General features: G+C 43.5%; 1 protein-coding gene across 1 annotated transcript in view; it reads right to left on the bottom strand.

The window, feature by feature from the left end:
• Positions 1–27,500, bottom strand: part of apba1a (amyloid beta (A4) precursor protein-binding, family A, member 1a) — a 127,898-nt gene that overhangs the window by 80,729 nt on the left and 19,669 nt on the right. The window contains 1 exon segment of the mRNA XM_024002381.3: positions 11,180–11,320. The gene's annotated coding sequence lies outside the window, so the exon portion shown is untranslated.

The raw sequence follows: 27,500 nt of genomic DNA on the forward strand, positions 1-27,500 counted from the left end.
AGTCACACTCCAAACTCCACTATGGCCAAGACCAAAGAGCTGTCAAAGGACACCAGAAACAAAATTGTAGACCTGCACCAGGCTGGGAAGACAAAAAAAATTGCTTTTCTTTCAAAACAAGAACATTTCTAAGTGACCCCAAATTTTTGAACGGTAGTGTATATATTGACACATAGCCAGGAGCACAATGTACTTAAGTATCAAAAGTAAAAGTAAAAATATTAACTATTTCAAATTCCTTATATTAAGCAAACCAGATGGCACAATTTTCRTTTTTTATTGACGGATAGCTAGGTGCACACTCCAACACTCTGACATAATTTACAAGTCTATTTACGAGTCTGCCAGATCAGAGGCAGTAGGGATGACCAGGGATGTTCTCTTGATAAGTGTGTGAGAATTGTACCATTTTCCTGTCAAAACGTAATGAGTACTTTTGGGTGTCAAGGAAAATGTATGGAGTAAAAAGTACATAATTTTCTTTACGAATGTAGTGAAGTAAAAGTTGCCAAAAATATAAATTGTAAAGGAATGTACAGATACCACAAAAAACTACTTAAGTAGTACTTTAAAGTATTTTTACTTAAGTACTTTACACCACTGCCCAAATGCCTTCACACCAGTACATTAGCATACATATACACTGTTACACATGCACTTATCACATAGTATTCCATACATAAGTTAAGGCCATGCAACCTGAGTTGAAACGTGAGTGAGGTGCACATGTACAGTACATGCGCCATATATTTGTGGTGGACACTTGATACAGTCACATGACAATGTTGTGGTGTCACAAAATCATGTTATGACCACACATATCAATATTAATTTTATATATCAATATTTTGCTAAGGTGTAAATGGTACAACCAAATGGTTACTTGCAAAGTAGCAATATCAGAAATAGATAGTGTCAATATAAATATAATATACAGTATGTACAAGAACAATATCAATAATGATATCAGTGATAGACGAGGTAGTCATATGCATACAATCAGGGGTAAAGTCGCTGAGCAGCAGGACAAAGAAAATTGTAGCAGCAACGTATTGTGAATAGAGGCACTGCAGATAGTGCTGATGACTGGTCCGTCCAAACCACGCATGAACAAGGGAATCTACAGTTGAATTTGGAAGTTTACATACACTTGTTGGAGTCATTAAAACTCGTTTTTCAACCACTCCACAAATTTCTTGTTAACAACCTATAGTTTTAGCAAGCCGGTTAGGCCATCTACTTTGTGCATGACACAAGTAATTTTTCCAACAATTGTTTACAGACAGATTATTTCACTTATAATTCACTGTATCACAATTCCAGTGGGTCAGAAGTTTACATACACTAAGTTGACTGTGCCTTTAAACAGCTTGGAAAATATGAGAAAATGATGTCATGGCTTTAGAAGCTTCTGATAGGCTAATTGACATCATTTGAGTCAATTGGAGGTGTACCTCCAAACGACTTCAATGCCATACAACACTCCTTCCGTGGCCTCCAACTGCTCTTAAACGCTAGTAAAACCAATGCATGCTTTTCAACCGTTCGCTGCCCGCACCCACCGCCGACTAGCATCACTACTCTGGACGGTTCTGACTTAGAATATGTGGATACAATACCTAGGTATCTGGCTAGACGGTAACCTCTCCTTCCAGACTCATATTAAACATCTCCAATCCAAATTAAATCTAGAATCGGCTTCCTTTTCGCAAACAGAAGCCTACTTCACTCACGCTGCCAAACATACCTCGTAAACTGACTATCCTACCGATCCTCGCCTTCGGCGATGTCATTTACAAAATAGCTTCTAATACTCTACTCAGCAAACTGGATGCAGTCTTCACAGTGCATCCGTTTTGTCACCAAGCCCCTTATACACCCACCACTGCGACCTGTATGCTCTAGTCGGCTGGCCTCGCTACATATTCGTCGCCAGACCACTGGCTCCAGGTCATCTATAAGTCTATGCTAGGTAAAGCTCTGCCTTATCTCAGTCACTGGTCACGATAACAACCCCCACCCGTAGCACGCGCTCCAGCAGGTATATCTCACTGGTCATCCCAAAGCCAACACCTCCTTTGGCCGCCTTTCCTTCCAGTTCTCTGCTGCCAATGACTGGAACGAATTACAAAAATTGTTGAAGCTGGAGACTTATATTTCTCTCACTGACTTTAAACATCAGCTATCTGACCAGCTAACCGATCGCTGCAGCTGTACATAGCCATCTGTAAATAGCCCACCCAATCTACCTCCTCATCCCCATATTGTTTTATTTACTTTTCTGCTCTTTTCACACCAGTATTTCTACATGCACATCATCATCTGCTCATACTATCACTCTAGTGTTAATTTGCTAAATTGTAATTACTTTGCTACTATGGCCTATTTATTGCCTTACCTCCTCACGCCATTTGCACACTGTATATAGACTTTCTTTTTTTCTATTGTGTTATTGACTGTACGCTTGTTTATTCCATGTGTAACTCTGTGTTGTTGTTTGTGTCGCACTGCTTTGATTTATCTTGGCCAGGTCGCAGTTGTAAATGAGAACTTGTTCTCAACTAGCCTACCTGATTAAATAAAGGTGAAATTAAAAAAATACAAAATAAACCTGTGGATGTATTTCAAGGCCTACCTTCAAACTCAGTGCCTCTTGATTGACATCATGAGAATATCAAAAGAAATCAGCCGAGACCTTAAAAAACAATTGTAGACCTCTATAAGTCTGGTTCATCCTTGGGAGCAATTTCCAAAAGCATGAAGGTACCACGTTCATCTGTACAAACAATAGTATGCGACCACACAGCCGTCATAACGCTCAGGAAGGAGACGCGTTCTGTTGCCGAGAGATGAACGTACGTTTGGTGCAAAAAGTGCTAATCAATCCCAGAACAACAGCAAAGGACCTTGTGAAGATGCTGGAGGAAACAGGTACAAAAGTATCTATATCCACAGTAAAACGAGTCCTACATGGACATAACCTGAAAGGCCGTTCAGCAAGGAAGAAGCCACTGCTCCGAAACCGACATAAAAAAAGATAGACTACGGTTTGCAACTGCACTGTACTTTTTGGAGAAATGTCCTCTGGTCTGATGAAACAAAAATAGAACTGTTTGGCCATAATGACCATCAATATGTTTGGAGGAAAAAGGGGGAGGCTTGCAAGCCGAAGAACATCATCCCAACCGTGAAGCACGGGGGTGGCAGCATCATGTTGTGGGGGTGCTTTGCTGTAGGGGGGACTGGTGCACCTCACATAATAGATGTCATCATGAGGTAGGGAAATTATGTGGATATCTTAAAGCAAAATCTGAAGACATCAGTCAGGAAGTTAAAGCGTGGTCACAAATGGGTCTTCCAAATGGACAATAATCCCAAGCATACTTCCAAAGTTGTGGAAAATGGCTTAAGGACAACAAAGTCAAGGTTTTGGAGTGGCCATCACAAAGCCCTGACCTCATCCTATAGAAAATTTGTGGGCAGAACTGAAAAAGTGTGTGCGAGCAAGGAGTCCTACAAACCTGACCTAAGACAGGGAAATTTTACTAGGATTAAATGTCACGTGTTGTGAAAAACTGAATTTAAATGTATTTGACTAAGGTGTATTTAAACTTCCGACTTCAACGGTATATTCGGAGAGCCTGTATCTGTCCTGCCTTTGACTTTGGTGCAGGGAATGTGATGTCCAAAGCCTCTTCGTCGCAAAACTCCCTGATCTTCTCAAAAAGATAGTTTGTCTAGCTGTATCCAGTCCAGGTAGTGCTTTTACCGGCATATAATCTATGGGAGGAAGGATGTCAGCGTTGCGCAGCAGTTGAAACCTGGTACCATCAATCCGAACGCTCCTTGGCGACAACACCAGACTTCAAAGCATCGAAGCTGTAAAACAGGGAATAACAACAAAAAATCGGAAGACATTACAACATTCATTCACCTCCCAAGTTTAGATAAGAATAACCTCATACAATGAAAATAATTTTTTACCTGAAGTTCTGGTACTGCTTGATCTGTGGCAGCGGCCTGAAGTACCAGCCATGTTGTTGCCAGCCATAGCTTCTTTTTTTTAAAGTTAACCAATAGGGTTCTGAGAAATGGCATTCTGAGAAAACATCACTCACGTTACACACACTTCATACCACACACATAAGCAAACTTAGGGATGACATGCCAGTAACAAATGCTGACACTACACATTCAAGTATATCTGACCAAATTATTGTACTTTTGAATTCCGTAAAGTCAATGTGGACGAGGTGAAAAAATATTTGTTGTCTATCAACAATGACAAGCCACCGGGGTCTGACAATCTGGATGGAAAATTACTGAGGATAATAGCAGACGATATTGCCACTGCTATTTGCAACATCTTCAATTTAAGCCTACTAGCGAGCGTGTGCTCTCAGGCCTGGAGGGAAGCTAAAGTCATTCCGCTACCAAAGAATAGTAAATCCCCCATTACTGGCTCAAATAGCCGACCAATCAGCCTGTTACCAACCCTTAGTAAACTTCTGGAAAAAATTGTGTTTGACCAGATACAATGCTATTTCACAGTAAACAAATTGACAACAGAATTTCAGCATGCAAATAGGGAAGGACACTCAACAAGCACAGCACTTACACAAATGACTGATGATTGGCTGAGAGAAATTGATGACAAAATTATTGTGGGGGCCCTCTTGTTAGGCTTCAGTGCAGCTTTTGATATTAACGGTCATAGCCTGCTGCTGGAAAAAAACGTATGTTTTATGGCTTTCCACCCCCTGCTATTATGTGGATAAAAAGTTACTTGTCTAACAGAACACAGAGGGTGTTCTTTAATGGAAGCCTCTCAAATATAATCCAGTTAGAATCAGGAATTCCCCAAGGTAGCTTTTTAGGCCCCTTGCTTTTTTAATGTTTTACTAATGACATGCCACTGATTTTGAGTAAAGACAGAGTGTTTATGTATGCCGATGACTCAACACTGGTCTAAGACACTGCATCTCAGTGCTAGAGGCGTCACTACAGACAACCTGATTCAAATCCTGACTGTATCACAACCGGCCGTGATTGGGAGTCCCATATGGCGGCGCACATATGACAGCGTCGTCCGAGTTCACCATTGTAAATAAAAATTATTTCTTAACTGACTTGCCTAGTTACATAAAGGTAAAAAAATAATAATAATAATACACATCAGCGACTGAAATGACTGCAACACTCAACAAAGAGCTGAAGTTATTTTCAGAGTGGGTGGCAAGGAATAAATATATTAATAAATATTTCTAAAACTAAAAGCATTGTATTTGGAACAAAACATTCACTAAACCCTCAACCTCAACTACATCTTGTAATAAATTATGTGGAAATTMAGCAAGTTGAGATGACTAAACTGCTTGAAGTAACCCTAGATCGTAAACTGTCATGATCAAAACATATTGATGCAATAGTAGCTAAGATGGGGAGAAGTCTGTCTATAATAAAGCGATGCTCTGCCTTCTTAACAACAAGGCAGGTTCTACAGGCCCTAGTTTTGTCGTACCATGACTACTGTTCAGTCATGTGGTCAGGTGCTACAAAAAAAAGCACGGCTGGCCCTTGGATGTACACAGAGAGCTAATATTAATAATATGCATGTCAATCTCTCCTGGCTGAAAGTGGAGAGATTGACTTCATCACAACTTTTATTTATGAGAGGTATTGACATGTTAAATGCGCCGAGCTGTCTGTCTAAACTACCGGCACACAACTCGGACACCCATGCATACCCCACAAGACATGCCACAAGAGGTCTCTTCACAGTCCCCAAGTCCAGAACAGACTATTGGAGGCACACAGTACTACATAGAGCCATGACTACATGGAGCTCTATTCCACATCAAGTAACCTGATGCAAGCAGTAAAATTAGATTAAAAAACTGATAAAAAAACACCTTATGGAACAGCAGGGACTGTGAAGCAACACAAACATTGGCACAGACACATGCATACACACAAATAATAACATACGGACTATACATACACATAGATTTAGTACTGTAGATACGTGGTAGTGGTGGAGTATGGGCCTGAGGGCACACAGTGTATTGTGAAATCTGTGAATGTATTGTAATGTTTTTAAAATTGTATAAACTGCCTTAATTTTGCTGAACCCCATTGGCAGCAGCTAATGGGGATCCATAATAAATACAAATACAAATGTTAGCTAGCAAGCCAGCCACCTACCCTCAGCTAATGTTAGCTAGCTAACAGCAAGCTTTAACTTTGGGTCTTTTGTTAAGGCATGTCACGTTAACGTTAGCTATCTAACTCAATCTATAGAGTAATGTTACTAGCAATACAAACCGATTGTCAAGCTAAAGTTAACCAAATAATGTTAGGTTTAATGTTAGTTAGCAAGCCAGCCATGGAACTCCAGCTGGCTAGCTAACAGCAACATTTAGCTTGCAATGAAAACAACTTTGACAAAATTAGAAATGTATAATATCTGAATCTGTAGCTAGATTCTTACCTGTATACACGGATGAAAGCTTCACGGCAGACTGCAACCCCTTTTATAAGACATCCTGTTTTGTTTCCGTTTAGTTTGCACAGCTTGTTTGTCCCGTTGTGTTCCACTGATTTCAAAACGTGTTATTTTCAGAGTGAGAGAGAGTCAGCATTGCATGGCACGATCGTCGTTCAGAAAGTAGTCCACCACAACTTTTTCCCACTGAGATTTGTCGATAGCACCTGATAAATTCAGGGCAGCAATGTTATAGAGAGCAGTAGCAACATATTTGCAGTTCTCCATGGCTAACGTTATATCTTTCAAAAAAAAATGCAGTAGAAAGGACTATCTATGCATTACGAGCAGCTCATTTTATAGACACAAGATGCAACACCGCAGACCAATCCAAACTAATCTCTCAGCATGTCCAGCCCACTCATTATCTCTGCCAATCATGGCTAGCGGGAAGGTTGCTCGCTTTCTCTGTGGCTAAACCAACTAGGCTCTTAATTTAACAATTTTATTCGTATTTACAGATGACATACAAGTTTGATATTAAAGCACAAGAAAGTTCATGTATATGTATCTCTGGAGCATGCTAACATCTCTGTTGACTAGTCTACGATTCGAAAAACACTAAACAAGAATGGTGTTCACGAGAGGACACCACAGAAGAAGCCACTGCTGTCCAAAAAAAAACATTGCTGCACGTCTGAAGTTCGCAAAAGAGCACCTGGATGTTCCACAGCGCTACTGGCAAAATATTCTGTGGACAGATTAAACAAAAGTTGAATTGTTTGGAAGGAACACACAACACTGTGTGGAGAAAAAAAGGCACAGCACACCAACATCAAAACCTCATCCTCACTGTAAAGTATGGAGGGAGCATCATGGTTTGGGATTGCTTTGCTGCCTCAGGGCCTGGACTGCTTGCTATCATAGACGGGAAAATGAATTCCCAAGTTTATCTATACATTTTGCAGGAGAATGTAAGGTTATCTGTCTGCCAATTGAAGCTCAAAAGATGTTGGGTGATGCAACAGGACAACGACCCAAAACACAGAAGTAAATCAAAAACAGAATGGCGTCAACAGAAGAAAATGAAACAGTTTTGTAAAGAGGAATGGTCCTGAATTCAACAAAAAATGTTTGGTTGAGGTTATTGTTGCAAAAAGGAGGGTCAACCAGTTATTAAGTCAAAAGGTTCACATATTTTTCCCACACTGCACTGTGAATGTTTACACAGTGTGTTCAATAAAGACATGAAAACGTATAATTGTTTGTGTGTTATTAGTGTAAGCAGACTGTGTTTGTCTATTGTTGTGACTTAGATGAAGATCAGATAAAATTATGACAAATTTATGTAGAAATCCAGGTAATTCCAAAGGGTTCACATACTTTTTCTTGCCACTGTATGCACGAACACTCTGAACAAGAGCCAAGAGTGGACACGTATTGGCCATACAGTGATGTGGTAGTGTGTGTGTGTGTGCGTGCGTGCGCGTGTGCGTGTGCGTGTGCGTGTGTGTGTGTGTGTGTGTGTGCGTGCGTGCGAGCAAGCGAGCGCATGAGTCTATCAGTGTGTTAATTTGATCCCTTGGCCAGTCATTTAACGATTCATTAACTCTGAGCTTAGTCCCTCTCTAGTACCTATAACCACTGTAGATGTGACAGCCAACCATTACAAAACAAATAAACAAAATTTGCAGGTTCACATGTTGAGCTTAAATTTCACACCATCTTTACACATGTGAGGAGAATAACATGTTTTCACATGATAAAATAATGTATATAATCGTATACTCACTTTTCACGTGAAAAGAATTCACATGTGAAAAATCACATTGCTGTTTCACATGTGAAAATCAATCCCGTGAAAAAAAATGAATTTGCAGGTTCACATGTAAGAAAACTCCACATGTGAAAATCCCACTTTCACAAGAAAATTCCAAATTTTCTCGAATGTTTGTAAACAAAGTAAATGTAAACAAACACTGTATAGCCTAAAAACATTGTTAAATGTATAATTTTCATATAATGGATGGTCAGTCCTTGCATCCATAGCATAGTCTCAGCTTTTTACCAAACTGTTTCAATTAAGGATTGCCGCTTTAAACACCTTTAAAACCTTTCTAGCACAGGGTTTCCGCTAGTGGAACACCCACAACATTCCGCTGAAAAGGCAGCGCGCGAAATTAAAAAATATATTTTTGAAATATGTAACTTTCACACATTAACAAGTCCAATACAGCAAATGAAAGATAAACATCTTGTTAATCTACCCATCGTGTCCGATTTTTTAAAGGTTGTACAGCGAAAACACAACATATATTTATGTTAGATCACCACCAAATCCAAAAAACACACAGCCATTTTTCCCAGGCAAAGATAGAGTCACAAAAGCAGAAATAGAGATAAGATTAATCACTAACCTTTGATAATCTTCATTAGATGACACTCATAGGACATCATGTTACACAATACATTTATGTTTTGTTCGATAATYTGCATATTTTTATCCACAAATCTCGGTTTACATTGGCGCCATGTTCAGAAATGCCTCCAAAATATCCGGAGTAATTAGAGAGAGCCACGTCAAATAACAGAAATACTCATCATAAACTTTGATGAAAGATACATGTTTTACATATAATTAAAGATACACGTGTTCTTAATGATTCTTTAAAAACTTTACGGAAAAAGCATACCATGCAATAATCTGAGACGGCACTCAGAAATACACAACATTTCTCCGCCATGTTGGAGTCAACAAAAATACGAAATTACATCATAAATATTCCCTTACCTTTGATGATCTTTCATCAGAATGCAGTGCCAGGAATCCTAGTTCCACAATAAATCGTTGTTTTGTTCGATAATGTCCATTACTAGTGTCCAATTAGCTACTTTTGCTAGCACGTTTAGTTCACATGTCCACACTCTGGCGCCGGTCTAGGCAAACTCGGGCAAAAACCTCAAAAAGTTATATTCCAGGTCGAATTAAGTAGAGAATCAATCTTCAGGATGTTGTTATCATATATATCCAATAACGTTCCAACCTGAGCATTCTTTTCAGTCTCTATAAGTAATGGAACGCATGGCCATATCATGACTAGCGCGCGTGACCAGGAACTAGCATTCTGCCAGACCACTGACTCAAATAGCTGCCATCCGGCCCAACATCACACTAGAGGCTTCATTCCACATTCTACTGACTGTTGACATCTAGTGGAAGGCGTAGGAAGTGCGAACAGATCCATATCTTACTGGGATGTGAATAGACGATGAGTTTAACATCAACCAGCCCCAGAATTTCCACTTCCTGTTTGGAAGTTTGCCTGCCATATGAGTTCTGTTATACTCACAGACATAATTCAAACAGTTTTAGAAACTTCAGAGTGTTTTCTATCCAATAGTAATAATAATATGCATATATTTGCATCTGGGACAGAGTAGGAGGCAGTTCACTATGGGCACGCGATTCATCCAAAGTGAAAATGCTGCCCCCTATCCCTAATAAGTTAGTTATAGTGTTATTATTGTATATGGTGAAATCCTCTAGTGAGTGAGGTACGTTTGTGCCATTAATATTAAGCAAAACTTCTGTCGAGAACAACATTTTTAGTATTGCAAACACAAAGAATGATCTTGAAAGCAAAACATAAACCCAAAAGTACTGGTAGCAAAATAAAATATTGCAAGGAAATACTATTAACTGTAAATGGACAACGCGATTAAATAAAACACCTTCCTCTTTCCTGTAATTTGACTGACATATCGTTGGTTGTTACGCTGGCCTTTTGCTGCTTTTTCTCTAGTTGGAAATTTTGGTACATTCATTCCAGCAACATCGCAGCCTGCATCCCACTGCTGGTTTACTTTTGAAGCTAAGCATGGTCGTTCCTGGTTGGTCCCTGGATGGTGACCAAATGAAGCTGAAGTGGTGAAAATAATACTATGAAAAATGTAATTCGTTCACACGTCTGAAAACCACGCAATTTTTTTCATTTTTTGTTGTTGTAAAGGAACACACTTGGCAGAGAGAGAGAGAGAGGGAGGGGGCAGAAAGAGAGAGACAGAGGGAGTGTGAGGGAGCAAGAGGGAGCAAGAGAGACAGGGAGTGTGAGGGAGCGAGAGAGGCAGTGGGGGTGTGAGGGAGCGAGAGAGAGTGTGAGGGAGTTAGAGAGAGAGTGTAAGGGAGTTAGAGAGAGAGAGTGTAAGGGAGTTAGAGAGAGAGAGTGTGAGGGAGCGAGAGAGAGAAAGTGAGGGAGTGAGAGAGAGAGGGAATAAGATAGAGAATGGGGAGCACCACAGTACCAGCTTCACCCAGGTTAATGAGGCATCACAGAACAAATGAACCACTGTAGCACGATGGACCAGCTGGCTATCAAGCATACACACACACACAAACTTACAGTATCTCTAGCTAAACATTTATCTCTATCCAATCATTCCAAACGGGCTGGCTGGTGAAATTCCCTGGGTAGAGGAAAAAGTCTCCCGGTACATTATCATTATTGCAATCTGGCAGAAAATCCAACCAAGCTGCATGATTGGAAGAACAAACTGAATGTGCAAGAGATATTTAGCCATGCTCAGATGAAAATAACAGTTCAATAAAATACGTTGTCATTAGGTAGCAGAGAGAGAGAAAAGACGAAGGAAGGAAGGGAAGCATCTTCAGGGGTGTGGAAGCAGACAGACACTCACCTTCTAGAACCATCTATAGGTGTGGAGGGTGGTGAGGTGGCTTCTCAGAGCAGAGGTCAGGGGGCCGGAGTTGGGATTGGACCCTATGGTTCCGTGGATCTCAGTGGCCTTGTGGCTCGTGTCAGTGTAGGTCACTGGCTCCTTAGACAGAAAAAGGCATACATGGCTGTGTTAGAACACACCAGCTCCAAACTACAACACAGAAAAGAAGTGGAGACATTGTAGATAAGGCTAGGGAGAGGCAGATGAGGAACTAATGTAAGAGGAGTGGGTGGAGAAACAGAGAGAAACGGATGAAAAAAAACGTTGCCCTCCTTCACACACACATACTACAAAAGGCTGAAACAAGCTTATCCCATTGGCAGAGTGAGAGAAGAGAGAGAGAACAGCTCCAGTTTGTCTCTTAGTAGTCCTATCTGTAATAATCCTGGCAGAGCAGCAGCAGCAGAGAGGCTGTGGAAAATCAGCCTTGTGTTCTTGTTATACATCTCTGGCTTTATGACGTGACTTCTGTGGCTATGTGACAGATGAAACAGAGTGAATCTGAACAAGAGCTCTCACACACAAACACAGGCGCACACACACACACACACACACACACACACACACACACACACACGCCACACACACACAGGCGCACACACACAGGCGCACACACACACACACACACACACACACCACACACACACACCACACACACACACACACACACACACACACACACACACACACACACACACACGCACGCGCACACACACAAACGCAGACCGCACACACACTCTTGCCCAATTTGTCAAGGCAATGTGAGATGTCTGTGACTGAACTGAGAGAGCCATAACCTAGATTTTCACGGAGCGGATAACAAAATCACGTTTTTGTTCTGATTCTAGTCTGGCCTTGATAAAGTTTCCATCATTTAGATGAGTTTAGACAGAGAGCAGAGCCGAGTATTACATAACGGCAGCACAATGTGACTCTATGACAATATCTGAATAACACCCGAAGAAAATAAATAACAAAAATAAATAATAAATACATTTTCCAAGATGGCATCTCCTCTTGCATCTAAAAAGAGGTTATGTCATAAACTGTTGCCTGATATAAACTATGTACTACATGCTGTATGTCTATAGGTTGGGAGGAACTGAGGAAGTGGGTAGGACAGAGTAGTGTTTTCATGATTAGGGCTGTTGCAGTGACCGTATTACCGCCACACCGGCGATCATGAGTCATGAAGGCAGCCAAATTCTACGTGACTGTTTAGTCATGGTAATTAGGTTTCTCCAAGCTCTGATGCCGTTGATGGTCATTAGTAGCCTACCAAACTTGCTAACTGCCTGCTACTCTATTGTCCCTCTAATCACTCTGACATCAATGCAAATGTAATCAAACATTTTATCAAACATTTGATGAGAGCCCATGAGCTCAGATCCGGCAATGCGGAAGCATACAGCTCATCCAGGGCCAACCTGAAAAAGGGCATCAAGATGGCTAAACATAACCACAAACTGCGGATTGAGGAGCACTTCAACAATAACTCCGACCCTCGACGCATGTGGCAGGGCATCCAAGCCATCACAGACTACCGGCCAAAAAACCCTACCCCCACAGCCAGCGACGTCTCTGTCGAGTWAAACAGGTTCTATGCTCGCTTTGACAGGGACAACAAAGATCCAGCCATCAAAGCTGAGCACCCCCCAGATGATGCAGTGGCTGGTGCACTGTTTTTTGATGCTGGAATTATTTTGGGGTGGTTAGGTATGACTCCTTTGGGTTTCCATAAAAAGCTGGGGAAAAAAGCTTCTCTGTGGTAGGCTAAGTGAATAACATGATAAGCCTCCGTCTGTAATATTTGATGGGCGGGGTAAATGTTACAGTTGAAGCTGCTTTACTCAACTCTGCCTCACAACTAAAGAGTTAAGTTAGCTCCTTAGCTAGTTCTGTGTTATTAGCCTTAGCCTATTTAGCAAGCTCGAATCTGCCATGCCACGATTTATATCAGAAATTGGCTTCGCCAAAACATACCCAAGAGAAGAAAAAGAGCAATGAGCAGCATCAAACTACCAAGCCCAGCAGTGATGATGTTGCCGAGCTCCAGCTAGCTCCGCGTGCAGAGCCTACCCACCCGGTTACTGCAAACGAGGCATTCTGTTTCCCATGTCGAAAGTTCTGCTAATGCAGACAAGGCCTTCACCCAAGCTGGGTATTCTAACTGAAAGCATGCTATTGATAGTACCAAACGATTCGCTAGGTACGCAAAGAGCATTTGAAAGGCACTGCATCGTGGAAAGAATGCTATGGGAACATTGGTGTCAACATTTGTTAATAACGGGCAGCTGGCGAGAAATGTCATATACCTTTTCTGTCTATGATGGTATATACTCTCTGAAAAGACAATGAACTTGCCAATGTGTTTAGTACCCACAATGCCACATACACGTCACACAATATTCAAAATGAACACATAGGACTGACTCATGTGTGGGGCATCCACAGTTACATGTGAGAACTAATTTTCCACTTTGACAAACGTGTTCAGTGTTATGGTAGCAGGCTGTTATCTGGTGAATGAGGACCCAAAAGCGACGTAATAGTAACAGAGTCTTTATTCCAGTATTAAACAAATAATGATTCTCCTGGATATAATCAATGGTAAATCCAAAACAGGAAACTGAAATCCTCTCGTCAATAGAGAGGAACGACTGGAGACGCGACCACAGACTGCAGGTCGCTTCGGGAAGGCACTGGCGTAGCTGACATAGACACCTGCTCACACGCAGCATCTGAAAGAAGGCAAAGAACACGACAGGGCGGAACAAGGACACAGGAACAGCAAACATCAAACAAGAATCCGACAAGGACAGAAGCGGAAACACAGAGGGAGAAATAGGGACTCTAATCAGAGGCAAAATAGGGACAGGTGTGAAAGAGTAAATGAGGTCGTTAGGAGAATGAGAAACAGCTGGAGCAGGAACGGAACGATAGAGAGAGAGAGAGCGGGAGAGGGAGAGGGGAGGAGGAGAGAGAGAGAGAAGAGAAAGAACCTAATAAGACCAGCAGAGGGAAGCACAGGGACAGACATGATAATCAATGACAAAACATGACAGTACCCCCACTCACGAGCGCCTCCTGGCGCACTCGAGGAGGAACCCTGGCGGCAACGAAGGAAATCATCAATCAACGAACGGTCCAGCACGTCCCGAGATGGAACCCAACTCCTCTCCTCAGGACCGTAACCCTCCCAATCCACTAAGTACTGGTGACCACGTCCCCGAGAACGCATGTCCATGATCTTCCGTACCTTGTAAATAGGAGCGCCCTCGACAAGGAGGGGGGGGGAGGGAAGACGAACGGGGGCGCGAAGAAAAGGCTTGACACAAGAGACATGGAAGACAGGGTGGACGCGCCGAAGATGTCGCGGAAGAAGCAGTCGCACAGCGACAGGATTGACGACCTGAGAGACACGGAACGGACCAATGAACCGCGGAGTCAACTTGCGAGAAGCTGTCGTAAGGGGAAGGTTACGAGTGGAAAGCCACACTCTCTGACCGCGACAATACCTAGGACTCTTAATCCTACGTTTATTGGCGGTCTCACAGTCTGCGCCCTGTAACGGCAAAGTGCAGACCTGACCTCCTCCAGGTGCGCTCACACGTTGGACAAAAGCCTGAGCGGAGGGAACGCTGGACTCGGCGAGCTGGGACGAAAACAGAGGAGGCTGGTAGCCAAGACTACTCTGAAACGGGGATAGCCCGGTAGCAGACGAAGGAAGCGAGTTGTGAGCGTACTCAGCCCAGGGGAGCTGCTCTGCCCAAGACGCAGGGTTTCGAAACGAAAGGCTGCGTAATATGCGACCAATCGACTGATTGGCCTTTCTGCTTGACCGTTAGACTGGGGATGAAACCCGGAAGAGAGCTGACGGAAGCACCAATCAAACACGAGAACTCCCTCCAAACTGTGACTGTGAATTGCGGACCTCTGTCTGAAACGGCGTCTAACGGGAGGCCATGAATTCTGAACACATTCTCAATGATGATTTGTGCCGTCTCCTTAGCGGAAGGAAGCTTAGCGAGGGGAATGAAATGTGCCGCCTTAGAGAACCTATCGATAACCGTAAGAATACAGTCTTCCCCGCAGACGAAGGCAGACCGGTAAAAGTCTAAGGCGATGTGAGACCATGGTCAGAAAGGAATGGGAAGCGGTCTGAGACGACCGGCAGGAGAGAGTTACCTGACTTAGTCTGCGCGCAGTCCGAACAAGCAGCCACGAAACGGCGCGTGTCCCGCTCCTGAGTAGGCCACCAAAACCGCTGGCGAATAGAAGCAAGCGTACCCCGAACGCCGGGGTGGCCAGCTAACTTGGCAGAGTGAGCCCACTGAAGAACACCAGACGAGTAGAGACAGGAACGAACAGAAGGTTACTAGGAAAAGCGCGCGGCGACGCAGTGTGAGTGAGTGCTTGCTTTACCTGTCTCTCAATTCCCCAGACAGTCAACCCGACAACACGCCCTTCAGGGAGAATCCCCTCGGGTCGGTAGAAGCCACAGAAGAACTAAAGAGACGGATAAGGCATCAGGCTTGGTGTTTCTTATTTCCCGGACGATAGGAAATCACGAACTCGAAACGAGCGAAAAACAACGCCCAACGAGCTTGACGTGCATTAAGTCGTTTGGCGAACGGATGTACTCAAGGTTCTTATGGTCAGTCCAAACGACAAAAGGGCGGTCGCCCCTCCAACCACTGTCGCCATTCGCCTATGGCTAGCGGATGGCGAGCAGTTCGCGGTTACCCACATCATAGTTGCGTTCCGATGGCGACAGGCGATGAGAAAAGTAAGCGCAAGGATGGACCTTATCGTCAGACTGGAAGCGCTGAGACAGAATGGCTCCCACGCCCACCTCTGAAGCGTCAACCTCGACAATGAATTGTTTAGTGACGTCAGGAGTAACAAGGATAGGGGCGGATGTAAAACGCTTCTTGAGGAGATCAAAAGCTCCCTGGGCGGAACCGGACCACTTAAAGCAAGTCTTGACAGAAGTCAGAGCTGTGAGAGGGGCAGCCACTGAACCGAAATTACGAATGAAACGCCGATAGAAATTAGCGAAACCGAGAAAGCGCTGCAACTCGACACGTGACTTAGAAGGGGCCAATCGCTGACAGCCTGGACCTTAGCGGGATCCATCTGAATGCCTTCAGCGGAAATAACAGAACCGAGAAATGTGACAGAGGAGACATGAAAGGCGCACTTTCAGCCTTCACGTAGAGACAATTCTCTAAAAGGCGCTGGAGTACACGTCGAACGTGCTGACATGAATCTCGAGTGACGGTGAAAAAATCAGGATATCGTCAAGGTAAACGAAAACAAAAATGTTCAGCATGTCTCTCAGTACATCATTAACTAATGCCTGAAAGACAGCTGGAGCATTAGCGAGACCGAACGGCAGAACCGGTATTCAAAATGCCTAACGGAGTGTTAAACGCCGTCTTCCACTCGTCCCCTCTCTGATGCGTACGAGATGGTAAGCGTTACGAAGGTCCAACTTAGTGAGAACCTGGCTCCCTGCAAAATCTCGAAGGCTGACGACATAAGGGGAAGCGGATAACGATTCTTAACCGTTATGTCATTCAGCCCTCGATAATCCACGCAGGGGCGCAGAGTACCGTACTTCTTCTTAACAAAGAAAATCCCGCTCCGGCGGGAGAGGAAGAAGGCACCACGGTACCGGCGTCGAGAGAACAGACAGATAATCCTCGAGAGCCTTACGTTCGGGAGCCGACAGAGAGTATAGTCTACCCCGAGGGGAGTGGTCCCGGAAGGAGATCAATACAACAATCATACGACCGGTGAGGAGGAAGGGAGCTGGCTCTGGACCGACTGAAGACCGTGCGCAGATCATGATATTCCTCCGGCACTCCTGTCAAATCACCAGGTTCCTCCTGAGTAGAGGGGACAGAAGACACAGGAGGGATAGCAGACTTAAACACTTCACATGACAAGAAACGTTCCAGGATAGAATAGAATTACTAGACCAATTAATAGAAGGATTATGACATACAAGCCAGGGATGACCCAAAACAACAGGTGTAAAGGTGAACGAAAAATCAAAAAGGAAATGGTCTCACTGTGGTTACCAGATACAGTGAGGGTTAAAGGTAGTGTCTCACATCTGATACTGGGGAGAAGACTACCATCTAAGGCGAACATGGGCGTGGGCTTCCCTAACTGTCTGAGAGGAATGTCATGTTTCCGAGCCCATGCTTCGTCCATAAAACAACCCTCAGCCCCTGAGTCTATCAAGGCACTGCAGAGCAGCCGAACCGGTCCAGCGTAGATGGACCGACAAGGTAGTACAGGATCTTGATGGAGAGACCTGAGTAGTAGCGCTCACCAGTAGCCCTCCGCTTACTGATGAGCTCTGGCTTTTACTGGACATGACATGACAAAATGTCCAGCAGACACGCAATAGAGGCAAAGGCGGTTGGTGATTCTCCGTTCCCTCTCCTAGTCGAGATGCGAATCACTCCCAGCTGCATGGGCTCAGTCTCTGAGCCGGTGGGAGGAGATGGTTGAGATGCGGAGAGGGGAAACACCGTTAACGCGAGCTCTCTTCCACGAGCTCGGTGACGAAGATCTACCCGTCGTTCTATGCGGATGGCGAGAGCATTCAAAGAGTCCACGCTGGAAGGAACCTCCCGGGAGAGAATCTCATCCTTAACCTCAGCGTGGAGTCCCTCCGAAAACGAGCGAGCAACGCCGGCTCGTTCCAGTCACTGGATGCAGCAAGAGTGCGAAACTCTATAGAGTAATCCGTTATGGATCGATCACCTTGACATAGGAAGCCAGGACCCTGGAAGCCTCCTTCCCAAAACTGAACGATCAAAAACCCGTATCATCTCCTCTTTAAAGTTCTGATAAACGTTAGAACACTCAGCCCTTGCCTCCCAGATAGCTGTGCCCACTCCCGAGCCCGACCAGTAAGGAGTGATATGACGTAAGCGATCCGAGCTCTCTCTCCTTGAGTATGTGTTGGGCTGGAGAGAGAACACAATATCACACTGGGTGAGAAAGGAGCGACACTCAGTGGGCTGCCCAGAGTAACATGGTGGGTTATTAACCCTAGGTTCGGAGACTCGGAAGACCAGGAAGTAGCTGGTGGCACGAGACGAAGACTCTGAAACTGTCCTGAGAGATCGGAGACCTGAGCGGACGGGTCTCACGGCATGGCGAGCAGCAGACAATTCCTGCTCGTGTCTGCCGAGCATTGCTCCCTGGATCTCGACGGCAGTGTTGCGAGAATCCGTAGTCGCTGGGTCCATTCTTGGTCGGATTCTTCTGTTATGCTGGTGAATGAGGACCAAAAGCGACGTAATAGTAACAGAGTCTTTATTCCAGTATTAAACAAATAATGATTCTCCTGGATATAATCAATGGTAAATCCAAAACGGAAACTGAAATCCTCTCGTCAATAGAGAGGAACGACTGGAGACGCGACCACAGACTGCAGTCGCTTCGGGAAGGCACTGGCCGTAGCTGACATAGACACCTGCTCACACGCAGCATCTGAAGAAGGCAAAGAACACGACAGGGCGAACAAGGACACAGGAACAGCAAACATCAAAAAAGAATCCGACAAGGACAGAAGCGGAAAACAGAGGGAGAAATAGGGACTCTAATCAGAGGGAAAATAGGGGACAGGTGTGAAAGAGTAAATGAGGTCGTTAGGAGAATGAGAACAGCTGGGAGCGGAACGGACGATAGAGAGAGAGAGAGCGGGAGGGGGAGAGAGGGAGGAAGAGAGAGGGAGAAAGAGAAAGAACCTAATAAGACCAGCAGAGGGAAGCACAGGGACAGACATGATAATATGACAAAACATGACAACGGCATTGCTTAATTGATTAAGTGGGTCGAATTTGATCCAGTGTATTGTGCCATACGTGTGCTGTACTCATGAGTGGGATCGTTTCCCATGTTTGAAGCGGCCTATTTGTTTGGCAAGACAGCTACAGTGGGGCAAAAAAGTATTTAGTCAGCCACCAATTGTGCAAGTTCTCCCACTTAAAAAGATGAGAGAGGCCTGTAATTTTCTTCATAGGTACACTTCAACTATGAAAGACAATATGAGAAAAAAAATCCAGAAAATCACATTGTAGGATTTTTTATGAATTTATTTGCAAATTATGGTGGAAATAAGTATTTGGTCAATAACAAAAGTTTATCTCAATACTTTGTTATATACCCTTTGTTGGCAATGACAGAGGTCAAACGTTTTCTGTAAGTCTTCACAGGTTTTCACACACTGTTGCTGGTATTTTGGCCCATTCCTCCATGCAGATCTCCTCTAGAGCAGTGATGTTTTGGGGCTGTTGCTGGGCAACACGGACTTTCAACTCCCCTCAAAGATTTTCTATGGGGTTGAGATCTGGAGACTGGCTAGGCCACTCCAGGCCTTGAAATGCTTCTTACGAAGCCACTCCTTCGTTGCCGGCGGTGTGTTTGGGATCATTGTCATGCTGAAAGACCCAGCCACGTTTCATCTTCAATGCCTTCGTATGGAAGGGAGGTTTTCACTCAAAATCTCACGATACATGGCCCCATTCATTCTTTCCTTTACACGGATCAGTCGTCCTGGTCCTTTGCAGAAAACACAGCCCCAAAGCATGATGTTTCCACCCCCATGCTTCACAGTAGGTATGGTGTTCTTTGGATGCAACTCAGCATTCTTTGTCCTCCAAACCGACGAGTTGAGTTTTTTAAACCAAAAGTTATATTTTGGTTTCATCTGACCTATGACATTCTCCAATCTTCTTCTGGATCATCCAAATTCCTCTAGCAAACTTCAGACGGCCTGGACATGTACTGGCTTAAGCAGGGGACACGTCTGGCACTGCAGGATTTGAGTCCTGGCGGAGTAGTGTGTTACTGATGGTAGGCTCTTGTTACTTTGGTCCCAGCTCCTGCAGGTCATTCACTAGGTCCCCCCGTGTGGTTCTGGGATTTTTGCTCACCGTTCTTGTGATCATTTTGACCCCACGGATGTTGCGTGGAGCCCCAGATCGAGGGAGATTATCAGTGGTCTTGTATGTCTTCCATTTCCTAATAATTGCTCCCAAAGTTGATTTCTTAAAACCAAGCTGCTTACCTATTGCAGATTCAGTCTTCCCAGCCTGGTGCAGGTCTACAATTTTGTTTCTGGTGTTATTTGACAGCTCTTTGGTCTTGGCCATAGTGGAGTTTGGAGTGTGACTCTTTGAGGTTGTGGACAGGTGTCTTTTATACTGATAACAAGTTCAAACAGGTGCCATTAATACAGGTAACGAGTGGAGGACAGTGTGGCCTCCTCTCCCTGTCCTGCTCTTCCAGTGCATAATGTACTGTAGGCATACTGTGATAGGGTGCTGCTTGACTCTGGCCGACAGAAAACAAACAGTAAAACATCAGATATTGGGACAGTTCTGGTCTGTGTGTGTACATACCAGAAGACAACAGTTGTCTCATCTTATTGGGAGTAAGAAGAACAGACAGGAGAGTGGTTGAACTAGAGGTTTACTATAGCAGAGACTGAGCTAAATAGCCAGTGAATCCTGTGATCGAGAGGTCTAGATTCTGGGATAGGGAAATAGAGTCACTGATTTGGCTCTGATTTAGCCACATCCATACACAGAGCTGCTCAGACTGGAGCACTGAGTCAGACAGGGCAAAACATTTTGGAACCATACGTGCAAACATTAGAAAAGGTTTAAGTTGGAACAGTTTTTGCATCTCAAAATGGGCATCAACCAATTAAAATCATTGATTTACTTGCACGTGATAGAAGGCTACATTCTATCTAGTTCCATCAGATAACATGGAACACGTTAGCCCTATGCTAACTTCACCAGCTGACTGTAATTATATCCAGTAACAAGTTCTGCATCAGCCAATTACAAATGTTGACGTAGATGGACTTCATCAAACACTTTTCAATGAGATTGCCAAAATCCTGAAGTGTCCCTTTAAGGACAATGAGAGCCTTTATCTCTAACGTCCTTCATACTGGACACAGAGACATAAAAATGGTATCCATGAGTTAATCTGACTCTGGGGAAGTAGATCAAGTGTGTGTATTGTATGTTGTAAGGAGGTGCCCCCTTCCACTGTGCTAATGGACTTCTCCTGGGCCCGAGTGAGTAATGACAACCATGCTGGCACGTGTCCCTTGTGAATTAGCTGTGAATCAGGATCTCTGAATGGCTATGTTCAACTGTGTATTTACTGTTGGCTTCCATGACTGTATCTTTCTCTCTCTCCCTCCATCTGTAATATAGGACCTGGGTAGGATATAGGCGCCGAAGTCAGGCTCATTCATGACCTGTATCTGTGACGAGGGGGACCTGGAGCTGATCTATGCTAACATGCCCAAACATCTCAGAAGGGACAAAAGGTGATTACTAACAAGACAGTACATCACAAGTGTTTAGTAATATCACCCTTTCAATACATGTCACTCATCAACTCATCCTCATTTTTCTACAGATGGAGGACAGAAGAGTCCTCTGACTGAAAGACAGGTTGATACTGATGTCTGAATTGGGACAGACCTTGCACTCAGCATTACAATTATAAAAGACATCTATTGCTTGTTATTGTCTTTTGTTATTATTGAATCGAATGGTACTATCAATAGGGTGGGGGACCCTATGTATTCTTCAAACATGTCAGGGATCTCCGTTCTTATATGGGACACACTACAGGAAGGTATAATATTAGCACATTGTTATATTAGCAGAACACTGCTTCTACAGTATTATGTGAAGGATGGTTTATTCTACATGGAAATTTGAAAGTTATCAAAATATTGTTTAGAATATCTACATAAGTTCAGCAATTGCACTCTTCTCATATTACTCTGTAGGCTACTGATGATTCAAAGATTGGTCAGTAGCTACAGAGTGGTATGAGAAGAGTGCCATCCTCCGGCATTTCACATCTGCCTGTAGTTATTGAACTCTGTCATATCCAGGATGGAGTGTCATGCACTCCAACCCTCCTGTCACCTGGCTGCACCTGTCCATAACCTGTAATACATACTACATAGATGGAATCACCCACTGGAGACTGGAAGACAGAACCTCACCCAGAGAGATGTGCATGTCAGTGGGTGGTTAGAAAACCAAATCCTTAGATTTGGCCAAATAGACAAATATAATGCCTTTCTAGTTCAGGTTAGATAACTGAAGTTGTACTCTCCACACAACATTTATATTTTCTAGGTAAGTGTAAGCATACTGTCTTTATAAGCACATCAATATGATATTTAAAGCATGAAATGTTTTGTCTTTGTCACACAGAAATGTTTTTGTTGATCAATGTATGTACACAAGTGCTGCCAACTCTCATGCATTGGCCATGAAACACACACATTTGACCCTCTTCTCACGCTCACACGCCACACTTCTTATATCTCAAGCATTGGAAAGTAGTGCTTTTATTTTTCTAATTAGTCCAATGTTGAAATCGGAGGATATGAGCCTGCAATTTAACATCACGAGTGGGACCTCTGAACCGCGGCACATGAAGTATATGATTGGTCTAGTTACGTAAGGGATCAAGGGAATTGGATGCACTTTTTAAAGAAACACCACTCAAGATTAGATTGGAGCGGAATAGAGAGAGAACGTCCTCTGCTGAGTTTATAAAACTGTAAAAAGAGCAGCAAGGTAGCGCTGTTTTATGTACAATGTTTTCAAACAAAAGTAGGTTGCATGCACCGAAGTCAATTTAATCCACATTGCATTAGTCCCCTTGTTTGGTGCTTGGAATTTAGGTTGTGATAACGAAAAGGCAGCAGACAGACCTACAATATGTTTTAGCAGGAAAGTTTGGTAGGGTGACCGGATTTGTAACTACGAAAAACATTTTGTCTAACAGACAGTGAACCCAAAAGTGTAAGTTTGATTCTAGAAGGGGGGACAATAATTTGGTTAGGGTGTAGGGGCAGATTAATGCAATCTTGTTTTCAGGAGATTTGATCTACTTACTTCACTTAGTCTGATCAGTGGAACAATTCTCATTCTTAACAATGGACAAAAATATTGAGTAATTATATGCTTATTCAGAAAGAAAACTACTGTTATTCCCCACACTTATTTTATTATTCCACTTCTTCCCAATTTTGCCACAAAGCAAAAACACGTTTTTAGAAATGTTTGCAAATGTATATTTTTAAAAAAAGAACTGAAATATCACATTTACATAAGTATTCAGACCCTTTACTCAGTACTTTTTTGAAGCACCCTTGGCAGCGATTACAGCCTCTTTTCTTGGGTATAACACTACAAGCTTGGCACACCTGTATTTTAGGAGTTTCTCACATTCTTTGCAGATCCTATCAAGCTCTGTCAGGTTGGATGGGGAGCGTCGCTGCACAGTTATTTTCAGGTCTCTCCAGAGATGTTCGATCGAGTTCAAGTCCAGGCTCTGGATGGGCCACTCAAGGACATTCAGAGACTTGTCCTGAAGCCACTCGTGCATTGTCTTGGCTGTGTGCTTAGGGTCATTGTCCTGTTGGAAGGTGAAACTTTGCCCTAGTCTGAGGTCCTGAGCGCTCTAGAGGATCTCTCTGTACTTTGCTTCGTTCATCTTTCCCTCGATCCTGACTAGTCTCCCAGTTCGTACCACTGAAAAACATCCCCACAGCATGATGCTGCCACCACCATGCTTCACCGTAAGGATGGTGCCAMGTTTCCTCCAGACGTGACGCTAGGAATTCTGGCCAAAGAGTTCAATATTGGTTTCATCAGACCAGAGAATCTTGTTTCTCATGGTCTGAGACTCCTTTAGATGCCTTTTGGCAAACTCCAAGCGGGCTGTCATGTGCCTTCTACTGAGGAATGGCTTCCGTCTGGCCACTTTACCATAAAGGCCTGATTGGTGGAGTGCTGCAGAGATGGTTGTCCTTTTGAAAGGTTCTCCGATCTCCACAGAGGAACTCTGGAGCTCTGTAAGAGTGACCATCGGGTTCTTGTTCACCTCCCTGACCAAGGCCCTTCTCCCCTGATTGCTCATTTTGGCAGGGCGACCAGCTCTAGGAAGAGTTTTGGTGGTTCCAAACTTCTTCCATTTAAGAATGATGGAGGCCACTGTGTTCTTGGGGACATAGCAGAGCAAGCAAACAAACAATATGAAGCTAACAAAAGTAGCAAGCATAGCCATAAAGCAGGCCTAGTTAGCAAAACAAAGGAAATGCACAAAAAAGGGAAAAAAGCCACACAAAAAAAGAATCCCATTGGATTTCATTACATTTACATTTTACATTTTAGTCATTTAGCAGACGCTCTTATCCAGAGCGACTTACAGTAGAGTGCATACATTTTATAACATTTTTTTTGTTACATACTGAGACAAGGATATCCCTACCGGCCAAGAGCAGACGCTCTTATCCAGAGCGACTTACAGTAGAGTGCATACATTTTATTACATTGTTTACATACTGAGACAAGGATATCCCTACCGGCCAAACCCTCCCTAACCCGGACGACGCTATGCCAATTGTGCGTCGCCCCACGGATCTCCCGGTTGCGGCCGGCTGCGACAGAGCCCGGGCGCGAACCCAGCCCAGCCTGGGCGCGAACCCAGAGACTCTGGTGGCGCAGCTAGCACTGCGATGCAGTGCCCTAGACCACTGCGCCACCCGGGAGACCCGGGAGACCATTACCAGGGTACTAACAAAATGAGCACAAGTAATAGTGAATTTCCATGGCGTCTGCTAGCTAAATATGCTAACGAACACAAACAAAACTAAACGATTTGCAAAGACAGGCAATCCAGCTCCGAAAGTTATATAGGTCGGGAGCTACCGAACTATATATTTTTGGTGAGTTTGGACATTTACATGCGAATGTGAACGAGAGACATTGTGCAAATGATAAAAGTTTTGACACATGCTTGTCTGAAGGAAGAACAATACTGGCTCTGAAGCAGCATGTGTACACGCAGACGCTAGGGCAACGGGCCTGCCAGCTCTGCTCGGAGAAGAGGCGGGAGGAGCAGACAGGCACAGAACGGAGAGGAGAAAAAAACACAAGGGAATCAAGCAGTGGCAGCTGTACAGATAACTCATCCAAAGGGCTTTGACTTCTCAAACACTATATGATGCCCCGTCACCTTATTAATTTAGCCACTTGCTTCGATAAGTTCAACTTAGGGGTCACGTTAACGCAGAACTATGCATTTTTCACACAGGAAAAAAAAATATCAAATGCAAAATAAATATCTCGCTGCGTTCTAAAATGCTTCTTGTTATTTTTTGCACAGCATCAGACAAATGTTGGGCTTTCAGTTGCACTTCACACAAATGAGAATTCACGAACAGGCATTTTATTCGCAGCAGGCCAGCAGCAGAAAGCACTCTGACTGATGTGTAGTTACTTTTCTCTGGTACTTTTCTCAGTGTAGCCAGCCTACTTTGCTCCAGTAAAACATGGTAAATGTAGCTGGCTACATTCTTTCTATGATGAATATTAGAAACATGATGGCCATACATCGTTGTTGCAAAAAAAAAACTTTATTTTTCATTGAAACTAATTTACTCGTGTGGCTGCCAGCCAAATAGCATTGGACTTCTGCAGAATGTGTTGAACTAATGTATTTTATGTGAAGTGAAACTATAGTTTCACATCCCGGATCATTCTGTTGAAGCAAAAAAACACTGACTCAGTGGAATCAACTGCTCCCTCTTTCTCGTGTCATGCTATTTACAAACAAACGTGACTGGCTCAACTGTTCTGGGAAACTACCTTAATAATGTAAAATAGGAAGAGCGCGATCTGCTTTATTTCCTAAAGTATTGCACAAGTTGACTGTAGGTATTTACTTAAAAAGTTGCTACAAATATTGAAATGTATTGAAAAAATTCAAATAAATAGTAGTTTAGTTTGAAAAACCATCCTGTGGCTATTTATAAATACCCCAGTATACGATATATACAGTATATCGCCCAAGCCTACTCAGAACTGTTGACCCAACTCTAGAGGTGGCCTGTCAAAAACCTGCGTGTCTTATGTTCTGGTTGAGGTGTTCCCCTCATTAAACAGTAACCGGCGTAGTCTGGTAGTTGTGCCATTTTAGCTAACCCTAGTTGGCAGGTGTTGGTACAATATACTGCAGTCATGTCCGCGAAAACACTACAGTAAATACTGCAGTAAGGTCTGCAAAAACACTACAGTGAATACTATAGTAAACTACAGTCATGTCCACAAAAACACTACAGTGAATACTATAATATACTACAGTCATGTAAGAAAAAACATTACAGTAAATACTACAGTGAAGTCAACAAAAACATAAATTAATACTATAGTATATAAATATATAAATACTACCATATTTAGACTATAGTATACTATAGTATTTTTTTCATATGGGAAGCTTCAAAACGAGGCCAAATCAGGAAGTTCAGTCACTCTTTAAAGGCTGTTTAAGATAAATATAAACCACAGATAGACCAAGCAGCAAAACATACTATAAATAAATACATACAGCATGTAGCGATAACTCTTGACTTGTACAATTGTCGTAACCTGGATCTACACTTCAGAACCAATGATAAACATATTTCCTCTATATCTTGTCTGTCTATAATAGTCAATCAGGGTGGGAGTGTTATAGTTGTTGTTGTGATCATGCTTGGCTGAATCTCCCCACGCAGAGCAAGCTGCTGCTGGATTGTCATGGTGTGCTGCTGGGTTGTCATGGAGATGCCTTGGTAATGACTTCCACTGGGACGGCAGGTGAAGGAAGTGATCTTTACACTGGACGCATCTCAATAGTCTAACGTGGCCTCCTCTCCTCGTCTGCTCTCCCTCATCTCAATAGTCTCACAAGGCCACCTCCTCTCATCTCAGGTATCTCAAGGAAAGGATATGAGGTGTGGGCTTAAGACTATTGAGACGCACCCAGAAAGTCAGACACAGAAACCTCTGTCCACCAATGGAAATACAGCACCTACTGTCCTCTCGACCAATGGAAAAGCAACAAAAGACAGACATAATACAGACACTGTTCTCTGACTGGGAGACAGCATGGACAGTGAACCCTCCTGTCATTGTAAAAGTTACTGATCGCAAATAATTTACACAAAGGATGGGAGGCAGTCGGGAATACACAATCAGATAGTGGTGTTTGTTCATCACATACAGTATACGTCTAACCCAGTGGTATGTGTGTGTGTGTGTGTGTGTGTGTGTGTGTGTGTGTGTGTGTGTGTGTATATGTTGTGTGTTGTTGTGTGTGTGTGTGTGTGTTGTGTGTGTGTGTGTGTGTGTGTGTGTGTGTGTGTGTGTGT

Source organism: Salvelinus sp. IW2-2015, linkage group LG15 (genome assembly GCF_002910315.2).
Source record: "Salvelinus sp. IW2-2015 linkage group LG15, ASM291031v2, whole genome shotgun sequence".
Taxonomy (NCBI): domain Eukaryota; kingdom Metazoa; phylum Chordata; class Actinopteri; order Salmoniformes; family Salmonidae; genus Salvelinus; species Salvelinus sp. IW2-2015.